This window comes from Piliocolobus tephrosceles, chromosome 3 (genome assembly GCF_002776525.5).
Source record: "Piliocolobus tephrosceles isolate RC106 chromosome 3, ASM277652v3, whole genome shotgun sequence".
Classification (NCBI taxonomy): Eukaryota; Metazoa; Chordata; class Mammalia; order Primates; family Cercopithecidae; genus Piliocolobus; species Piliocolobus tephrosceles.
In genome coordinates, this window is record NC_045436.1 from 120,076,404 (window position 1) to 120,088,007 (window position 11,604).

At 35.5% G+C, this 11,604-nt stretch overlaps 1 pseudogene across 1 annotated transcript; it reads left to right on the forward strand.

Annotated features, from left to right (window-relative positions):
* Window positions 1-7,426: 7,426 nt before the first annotated feature.
* On the forward strand, window positions 7,427-8,383 carry LOC111529613 (annotated as a pseudogene). The gene has a single exon (XR_002727481.3). The product of XR_002727481.3 is annotated as a 14-3-3 protein zeta/delta pseudogene (transcript).
* The last annotated feature ends 3,221 nt before the right edge of the window (window positions 8,384-11,604 follow it).

The window sequence follows — 11,604 nt, forward strand, 5'->3', positions numbered from 1 at the left end:
TCCAAGAAACAAGATCCATGTAGTCAGCCACACAAGGTCCATTTGACCTTTCTCATTCTTCTCTAGTCTTTTCTCTGTGACTTTTGACAAAAATGCTCAGTTCACAATATTAGCTGCCTGCTTCTGATGGGTAGGAGGTATATAATCAAAATACTCCCACCAAAGCATTCAATGGTCTAGACTTGATACTTAAAATTTAATTTTCAGCATTCCTCAACAAGGATATCTTGAGGTAATAGAAGATATTTTGGTAAGTGAAAATAATTCCTGCTTGAAACACAGCTTATTGAACTCAAGATTTCATTTCTTTGAGTATTAGGCAGTTCTCAATACATTGATGTATATTGAAGAACGATTCTAAAGAGGTTAGTGATATCCTGTTTGGGAATAGATTTAGAAAACTGAAGGTACTCTCCAGCTCTACAATTCTGTATTAGGAACAATAGGGAAATGAGAAAGTGCCTTTATATTGCAATCTAGTGGATCTCTTGGCGGGGGACACCTATCTAACCTGCGTAGTAGTTGAGGAACAAGACAAGCTCCCAAACACATGAAAATCAACTTGAAATAACATCAAATTCAGCCTGATCAATATATTGGAAACCCATAGCTACAAAAAATTAGCCGGGACGGGCGGTACATGCCTGTATCCCCAACTACTTGGGAGGTAAAGGCAGGAGGATCGCTTGAGCCCAAGAGGCCAAGGCTGCAGCGAGGTGTGGTCATGCCACTGCACTCCAGTCTGGGTGACAAAGCAAGATCCTGTCTCAACAAAATGAAACAAAAACATCGACTGCATTCCATATTCAGGTTATGTAACAGTGACATGTCTACTGAATTACTTTTATTTCTTCTAGGAATGTCTATATCTATGGATTGTCACTATTAAAAAAAAAAAAAACAACTGTGAGCTTGACAGAGAATAAGATCATACTTTTTTTTTTTTTTTTTTTTAAAGGAAATGGGATTCGTTTTACAGTGAAGAACTCTATAAGTTTTTAATTGGTAGTATGAAGCCCTACCTTTCCTTGTGCCTTTTAAGGTAAGTTTATATAAATATAAAATCAAAAAACTGTATGTTCTATAGGTGAAATGATAAAATGCAAAGATAAAATGATCAATAATCTTACAAATATGGGGGAAAGTCTGCTGTTACCGGATCAGATAGAAGCCTGTGGCCATCACTCATACAGGACACTGTAGGAAGTCACACGACCATGAATTAGTGAATTTCAGATTTATTTAAGCAATTAGATATACATTTTCCATATATTCATTTTTATCTTATAAAAACTCAGCAGATGTCTTCCTAATATCTCGATAAACAAAGACATAGATTGATGAGGCACACATATATTTCTAGCACAGTTGTGTAGCACTGAGGAAATTGCATGTCCTTGTACAGTTTCCTTATTAAAAATGAAAATATTTATTTCATATTACTTAAAGGACTCTTCACAGGTGAGAAATACATTATCTTTATCTCCAGATGCAAAAAAAAAAAAAAAAACCCTGTATTTTGACGTTTTTAATAATTATGAATTTCTTTATTAAGTCCTCACAAGTCTGTTTTAAATACATAAAACCCGAATAATGCTTGGAGATATATGTAATTAGTCTTTACTTTCTAAAATCTATTTTCCTCCATTTAAAAACTCTGCCAAAACTAAGGGTGAGCACAAATTTTTATTTCCACAATTTATGAAAACATTCCAGCTGCTATTTGCAAATATTTCTATAAACAATATTCTTCAGTTCTTAACATAACCAAAAGCATTAGTGGGTACCGGAAATTCAGACATTCTCTCAAAAACATCACATTCGCTTGGAAAGCCAAGGTTCAGGAACCATTTTGCTAAATAGTAGAAACTAAAGTGGATGCTCCTGGGAAACCTGTTTCCATGGATATATTAAGATTACTTGATTCTGGGGCTAAAATAGTTGTTTACATGTATGTCTTTAGAGAGAAAATAAATGCATATTCAATTTTATACTGCGTTATTTTAATGGCTAGATGATGTGAGAGACAGTCTCCTCTCACTTTGCCTTTCATATATATGTGTATGTATGTGTGTGTGTATATATATACTATATAACACAAATTATTGATACAAATTATATTATGTACACATTAGTGTAATTATTTCATTAATGCACAGATACTTTCTAAAGCATTGGCTGTATTATTCCAACGTATTTTGGAAAATTACACAGTCTATTCACATGACAATAGTCTCATTATGCTGTCTGTTATTTTCCTCATTCAGGGAGACCCACTGCATTGTCTAAGACAATGGGGAAACAGAAATATGGCTAATTAGAACTGAATAGTATTTAGTATTTTCTCTCTCAAACTCACCAAGCTTTGATTTTGTTAAAGGCTCTGTTTGGACGAACAGAGGCAGGATGGCGCACTTTCAGGTTCTTCTTCACCAACTCTCCCGGCGCGCGCCTGCGCCCAGGGAGGGTGCAGACCAACTGGGCATGCACCAGGTGAGGTCAATCCGAAGAGACCAAGATTTACCTGGTCGCACCTGCGGAACCCCCCCTCCCCCGCCCCCCACAGGCCCGTGCCCCACCTATTGCCCTCCCACTCCTAGAAAAGCCGCTTTTGGCCAGGGTCCCACGCGGCCTTCTCACAGCCCCACTCCTGTCGGGATGTCGGGACTGTGGGAACTCCCTCGGAGAGCCCCACGGGGGACTCTGCCGGCCTCCTTCGCCAGAGGCCGACAGACTTCTCCCCCACACCTTAGGTTACCAAAAATAAATGTGCAGTTTTGCTCCTACACTTGCCTACCCGCTGGTTCTTTTGTGCCCTCTGGGCTGGTCTTAGAAAAACAAATCAGGATCCCACTGAAAACCTGCTAACCTCCTGTCTAAAATAACTATCATTATCATTATAGAATAAAGTGAGACGCCTGTGAGACACTAAGAATAGGGTCACTGAAATTAAGGAATTCATTACTCAATACATAAGACAGTATAAATCATTTCCTCAAAAACTATTTATAAAGTGATTAAAATACACCAGAGGTAAGTGCTGGATTTGCAGAGAAACAAATTTAGGCACGTTTTCTACTCCCATAGACTTTAAATTCTATTTGGAATTGTAGAATGAAAAGCATGTCATAAAATGTGTATAAAATGTTTTAGAAAGGAAGGACCACAATGCTTAACAGAACATTCAGTAGGAATAGTAAGTACACCAGCAACACTGATCATAAAAGTGAGACCTGAATGATTTGCAGAAACAGGTCAAGTGAGAGGAAGACACAAAATGAAAGCAGGTAGAGTAGTAATGATAGTTCAGTTCCAAAGATTCCAAGTTTAGTTTAGCAGGAAGAGGTTGAATAAAGAGGCAGATTTCCTTAGAGAGATAGTTTGGAATCAGATAACAGAAATACATTTGAAACATGTAATGAAGTCATTGGGGAGCCAGAGGGAAAAAAAAAAAAAAAATTGAGCTGGGGAAAGATATGATCAGACTTCACTTAAAAAAAGCCTTAAGATACAGTGCCTGGTTTTGACTGCAGAGGGCTAAGACTATGCAAAGTAGCATTTAGGAGATGGATGTAAGAGTTCAGGCAACAGTTGATAAAACTTATTCAAGAATATTCTTATCCAAGATGACTATGACTACTCTAATAGTAGTAGTACAGATCTTATATTGCATTGTGTGGGAAAAGCAGTTAATAGAGACAAAACTGTTAAAATATATTTCATACCTAGTCAGTGATTTGAATTAATGTTGACTAGTAACATTATTGCTATTTCTTGTTGTTACTAACACTATTAATTTCTTAATATGTGCCAGACACTTCAGATCAGGGTCAAGCAGAAGGAAACCAGGTATGGAGAGAGATTCAGATACCCCATAAAATACAGTAATAACTAACTTTCAAATATGTACAATACAACTTTGATCTAAATATTGTGTTAAATATTTATGAGAGATTCTTTAGTTTTATATCCTATATAGTTTTCCTGTAATCACCTTTACTAATTTTTTTGTGCTGTAAACCTGAAGTTACATTTAATGCTTATATAGCATATGTATGTTAAAAATGTGTTCATTATACTCTAGCTTATGAAGATTGTTTGGTAACTCCAAAATCAGTACTTCATTTTGGTATTAGGCATATACCAAATGGCTTAGCTATAGATGACCATAATGATCACTGCTGTCTACGCTTTGTAGTTTGTCACTGAAAAGTTAACAGTAAGTTGAACAAAATTTAGCATCATCACAATTTTGGAAAATTTTCAAATGTCTTATTATTTATGAACTATCAGTCAGTCCAATAGTTAAAGAATTTATAATGCTAGCAAATATGATAATATTCTGAATATATGTGAAAATGTCACTGGAATTTTTTTTTTTTTTTTTTTTTTTTGATATGGCGTCTCGCTCTGTCACCCAGGCTGGAATGCAGTGGTGCGATCTTGGCTCTCTGCAAGCTCTGCCTCTGGGGTTCACGCCATTCTCCTGCCTCAGCCTCCCAAGTAGCTGAGACTACAGGTGTCCACCACCACACCCGGCTAATTTTTTGTATTTTTAGTAGAGATGGGGTTTCACCATGTTAGTCAGGATGGTCTCGATCTCCTGACTTTGTGATCCACCTGCCTCAGCCTCCCAAAGTGCTGGGATTACGTGCGTGAGCCACAGTGCCCTGCTGTCACTTGATTTTTTTTGTGGAAGAAATGCTTAGTAATTTGTAATTAGAAACAAGTCATATGTAATTTCTAAGCAGAACTAACTTAGTTCTCATATATAAATGATTGCATATATTTGATTTTTTGTAAATCATCAGCTGTCAGACTTAATTTATGGCACAAGTGAATAAAAGTAAATTCTCTCCAATTTAATTGATTTAAAAATAAAAGCTTAATGCTAAATTCTGTAGATGAAAGTGAGTATGATAAATACATTAATAAAAAAAGTGTAGATGATTAGCAATTTATTATTATTCTTTACATTAGGATTGTGACTGCTTAACAATTACTTAAATGTTTGAATTTATCACTTATTATCTTATTTGTCTAAGTCACTATGTGTGAAACATCATGATTGCGTTTTATCTAATTTAATGTAAAAATAAATAAAAAATAGGTAGGTGCAAATGTAATTGAGGTTTTTGACATTACTTTTTTAAAAACTGCAATTACTTTTACACCAACCAAACATTTTATTTATTTATTTATTTATTTATTTATTTATTTATTATTTATTTTCACTTCAGGTTTCCATAGTTCAGTTACTTAACCTGTCTTGTCCTCATATCCTTACCAGCTTTATGGAAGGCATTTAACTAGGTGATCTCTTTGTCATTTTAGAATTCTTACAAGTATGCTATAATTTGAATTTGGCTCATATGACAAAGTACTTTTTTTTTTTAACTTTCACTTTAAGTTCAGGGGTACAAGTGACGGTTTGTTATATAGGTAAACTTGTGTCATAGGGGTTTGTTGTACAGATTATTTCATCACCCAGGTATTAAGCCTAGTACCCACTAGTTGTTTTTCCTGATCCTCTCCCTCCTCACAACTTCTACCCTCTGAAAACCCCAGTGTGTGTTGTGGCCCTCTATGTGTCCACGTGTTATCATCGTTATGGTCGCTTATCTGTATGGTTCTATGGAAATTTGGTGACAGGAAATCAGATACATTAGTACCAATACTCAGCTGTATAAGTGGGTATCAGCCAAACAGGTTGAAAACGATCCAACAGAAAACTAACTCTTTCACCATTTATTATTTAAAAACTCAAAATCTAACTTCATTACATTACTATCCCAGTCCTGGGGAAAAATACAATAAACTACAACAACTTGCATTTTATCATACACAGTCATATCATTTATGGCCAGAAACAAACTATCTTTGTTTCTAGTGTAGTTAACGTTGCACAGATAACTTTCCAATAATTTTCTGGTTTGCCTGTCTCCTAATTTGAATGTTATACCTACACTTTCTCCTAATATATAGATATTTCAAATACAACTGAAAAATAGCAGCCCTTCTTTTATTATCAGTGACTGTATTTTCTATGGGAATAAATCCCCAGTCTTTATTATGAAGTGTTAATGCATTTTGTGATGGAGTGTGGCCTGTCCTTCCTCTATTCAAGAATCACCACCACCCCACTCCTTGCTGCTCTGGACACCACACCCTATCACACTCAGTGACTTTACTATTTCTCTAAAAGAACATGTTCTATCATGCATTCTGGTTTTGGGGGCTGGAGTGGGGGATATGCAGGTTTTCTTTATTCATGATGTGCCCTTTCTATTTGTCCACTTGACAATCTTGTATTCATTCTTCAAGCCTCAAGTCACATACCACTTGTGGAGCCTTCACTTTTCACCCCAGAGGTGCTTCTTTCTCTGAGATCTAAAGCAATTTTAATGCAGTTGTACTGTAATAGTAATTTGTTATCTAGAGAACACTGCCCTTTTCATTGCTTCATATTGTGCATTGCTCATTTTATTTCTAAGACTTACAACGAATAATTATTCAGAAATTCATCGAATCCTAGGTCATCCAAAAACCAAAGTTTTCATAACTCATGGTGGAGCCAACAGCACCTATGAGAGGATCTACCATGGGATCCTTATGTGAAGGAGGCTTCCTTTGTTTGCAGATCAACCTGATAACATTGTTCACATGAAGGCTGGGGGGAAGCTGTTAAACTGGACACAAAATTGATGTCAACTACAGATTTGCTCAATGCATTAAAAGCAGTCTTTAATGATCCTTCATGAACGTACAGGGTTTTTTTTTTCTTAACTACATAGCATGTATTGATGAGTTCTTACATGAAGACCTGGGGAGCAGCAGTGACTCTGAACATGAACGCAATGCTGAGTACGTATATGTATTTTTTAATGCTTGAAGACAATCGTTAAGAAACCATTGTGAGTATCACAATCTGTTTTTTTGTGTGTGTGTGTGGTTTTAATGGAAACATTTGACAGAGGTTTTAGGATACTGCATACGTTTTGAAATAGTTGAAAAGTGAAATAAGAGAAATTGCTGCTGATGGTAACAGAAGGATTATGAGGAAGATTGAGAACAAACCTGAACATAACATGAATGTCATGATAGTACTGACTAATTTATGTGGGTCTTTCAGTAGGAGAGCTCATCAAATGTTATATTTTAAATAAATTTTATTTTGTATGTTGAAGGTATACAAAGTGATGTTATGGGATATAAATACAGAGTAAACATTTTACCACAGTGAAGCAAATAAACATGTCCAGCATCTCACATTAGTTGCACATTTTCCCTTATTTTTAAAACTCTTTAAAAATAATTCATTTTCGACTACCGTCCTCGCTCATTACCCAGCCTGTAGTCCACTACCACCACCAGCTGGAACCCTGGGGACTACGACATCCCTCAAACTTTGCTTCTAGGAGACAAAAAGAATATCCAGTCATGGATAAAAATGAGCTGGTTCAGGAAGCCAAACTGGTCAAGCAGGCTGAGCGATATGATGACATGGCAGCCTGCATGAAGTCTGTAACTGAGCAAGGAGCTGAATTATCCAATGAGGAGAGGAATCTTCTCTCAGTTGTTTATAACAATGTTGTAGGAGCCCGTAGAGCATCTTGGAGGGTCATCTCAAGTATTGAACAAAAGACGGAAGGTGCTGAGAAAAAACAGCAGATGGCTTGAGAATACAGAGAGAAAATTGAGACGGAGCTAAGAGATATCTGCAATGATGTACTGTCTCTTTTGGAAAAGTTCTTGATCTGCAATGCTTCTCAAGCAGAGAGCAAAGTCTTCTATTTGAAAATGAAAGGAGATTACTATCATTACTTGGCTGAGTTTGCCGCTGGTGATGACAAGAAAGGGATTGTGGATCAGTCACAACAAGCATACCAAGAAGCTTTTGAAATCAGCAAAAAGAAAATGCAACCAACACATCCTATCATACTGGGTCTGGCTCTTGATTTCTCTGTGTTCTATTATGAGATTCTGAACTCCCCAGAGAAAGCCTGCTCTCTTGCAAAGACAGCTTTTGATGAAGCCATTGTTGAACTTGATACATTAAGTGAAGGGTCATACAAAGACAGCACGGTAATAATGCAATTACTAAGAGACAACTTGACATTGTGGACATCGGATACCCAAGGAGGCAAAGCTGAAGCAGGAGAAGGAGGGGAAAATTAACTGGACTTCCAACTTTTGTCTGCCTCATTCTAAAATTTACACAGTAGACCATTTGTCATCCATGCTGTCCCACAAATAGTTTTTTGTTTACGATTTATGACAGGTTTATGTTACTTCTATTTGAATTTCTGTATTTCCCATGTGGTTTTTACGTTTAATATTAGGGGAGTAGAGCCAGTTAACATTTAGGGAGTTATCTGTTTTCATCTTGAGGTGGCCGATAAGGGGATGTGGAATTTTTATACAAGCTATAAATGTTTGGCATAGTACTTTTGGTACATTGTGGCTTCACAAGGGCCAGTGTAAAACCGCTTCTGTGTCTAAGCAAAGAAAACGGCCTACATATTGGTTTGTCCTGGTGGGGAATAAAAGGGATCATTGGTTCCAGTCACAGGTGTAGTAATTGTGGGTACTTTAAGGTCTGGAGCACTTAGAATGCTGTGGTAGAAACATACCCCATGGACACCACAGGTTAAACTATGTGTATCTGTGGAACACTCAATCTCAATGTGCACATCTTTGACTATAGCTGCAGAAGTGTTCCTTTGGACAAAGTTGTGACCCATTTTACTCTGGATGAGGTCAGAAATGGTTCACATTCCATTATTTGTAAAGTTACCTGCTGTTAGCTTTCATTATTTTTACTACACTCATTTTACTTGTATTTAAATGTTTTAGGCAACCTAAGAACAAATGTAAAAGTAAAGATGTAGTAAAAATGAATTGCTTGGTACTGATTACTTCATGTATATCAAGCACAGCAGTTAAAAACAAAACAAAACAAAACAAAACAAAAAAACATGTATTTAACTTTCTTTTAAGGTTTTTTGCTTTTCTGACTTTTTTTTTTTTTTTTTTTTTTTTTTTTTTGATACTTGCCTAACATGCATGTGCTGTAAAAATAGTTAACAGGGAAATAACTTGAGATGATGGCTAGCTTTGTTTAATGTCTTATGAAATTTTCATGAACAATCCAAGCATAATTGTTAAGAACACGTGTGTTAAATTCATGTAAGTGGAATATAAGTTTTATGAATGGACTTTTCAACTACTTTCTCTACAGCTTTTCATGTAAATTAGTCTTTTGGTTCTGAAACTTCTCTAAAGGAAATTGTACATTTTTTGAAATTTATTCCTTATTCCCTCTTGGCAGCTAATGGGCTTTTACCAAGTTTAAACAAGAAATTTATCGTAACAACAAAACTACTAATATAACTACTGTTTCCATGTCCCATGATCCCCTCTCTTCCTCTCCACCCTGAAAAAAAATGAGTTCCTTTTCTTTTCTGGGGTGGGGAGGGGAGATCGATTGGAAAACAATGTAATATGTTCCATTTAAAATTTTGGTATATGGCATTTTCTAACTTAGGAAGCCACAATGTTCTTGGCTCATCATGACACTGGGTAGCATTAACTATAAGTTTTGTGCTTCCAAATCACTTTTTGGTTTTTAAGAATTTCTTGATACTCTTACAGCCTGCCTTCGATTTTGATCCTTTATTCTATTTGTCAGGTGCACAAGATTACCTTCCTTTTTTAGCCTTCTGTCTTGTCACCAACCATTCCTACTTGGTGGCCATGTACTTGGGAAAAGGCCACATGATCTTTCTGGCTCCACTCAATGTCTAAAGCACCCTACTTCCTTTGCTTGCATCCCACAGACTATTTTCCTCATCCTATTTACTGTAACAAATCTGTCCTTAGTTGATGAGATTGTGTTTATCTCCCTTTAAAACCCTACCTATCCTGAATGGTCTGTCATTGTCTGCCTTTAATATCCTTCCTCTTTCTTCTTCCTCTCTTCTCTAAATAATGATGGGGCTAAGTTATACCCAAAGCTCACTTTAACAAAATATTTCCTCAGTACTTTGCAGAAAACACCAAACAAAAATGCCATTTTTAAAAAAGTGCATTTTTTCTTTTAGAATGTAAGCTCCTCAAGAGCAGGGACAATGTTTTCTGTATGTTCTATTGTGCTAGTACACTGTAAATGCTCAATAAATATTGATGATGGAAAAAAATAATTCATTTTCATTAAATCAGAATGACATAATGAAACTCTAATTGCCGTTATATTTAATGCCTTCCTAATTTTTCATGATAACATTTTGTTCCTATCACTGATAAATTTTAAACTACCAGAGCTTTCAAATTTGACTTTTAAAAATTATTATAAAAAGAAGATACTAGTATACATGTAACTATATTCTTTGCTTTATAGCTGTGGTTGCTTTTTTTTGAAAAAATAAAATAAAATCAAAAAATAATTGACTTGAAAGAAATAAGTTGCCAAAATGTCTCCAGCCAGAAATATGAGGCTTCTATATAGCAGTTTTTGGTTTTGACATGGTAAGCCAAATACTGACACGCATTCTTATTCTTTGTCTATTAGTCTATAATTATTTCAACAGCAAAAACAAATGGAAGTACAATGCCTCAAATTAAGATATTGAGCACCACTTAGATTCTAAAAACCACAATACCAAAAAGAGAGTAATAATTGCAAATGTTTACTGAGAACCTCTTTATCGTGAGAATAATTCCACCAGGTATTCTAAGATTCAAACTAAATACAACTAGTTTCATGCTTTTAAACATTAATCCACTGATATAATGTCAATACTAACTCCTGCTCAATACTAACTTCTTATCAGCTTTGCCTGGAAGTGGACCTGAACCTTGTCATAGATTTGTTTCCTATCTCTAGGCTTTGATACTATTTTGAACCTTGTGTACCACATCCATTGCTATTGTGAACCTTGTATATAACATCCATTAATAACTGTTATAGCAGATAATTAAACTTTGTATTCTTAAATTATACATACGTGTATATATGTATATATATCTGTGTGTATATATATGTGTGTGGTGTATATATGTGTATTTCCTTTTGGCTTTAACTTCTTCCACTCTCTAGGCTAGAAATACTTGTTCTCTCTTAAGTTCTCTCTTCACATCTTGAAAACTTATGCATCCAACAAATTCTAGTCCATAAACCAAAATCTCTATGATCACTTTGTAATAAAATATTTTAGTTTTCATCCATGTTATGTGGCACTCATTTTAAACTTCTGCAAAAAATCTTCACATATTTATCTTTTCTAGTTTATTCTATAAGTTGTTGTCTCTTTGATTTTATTTTAGCTGTAGAGAGAATGTTATATGGTTATGGATCATTCATTATGTTCAGCCTGTGAAGTCTTAAGAAGTCTTCTGGATTGAGTTTGTCACACACCAAAAGGCAACCAAGTACCTGTGCCAACTGCCCACAACCTCACCTGGTTCTAGTTCTACTCTCTGCGTGTGCTGGCCTGCATGGAAATTCTTACTCTGTCATAAAATGTTGCTTTTTTGGTTATCAAAAGTTTGTTAAGTCCATAAAGAAGGAAAAGAGATATTAGCACTCTTTGAGATCTAAGACTG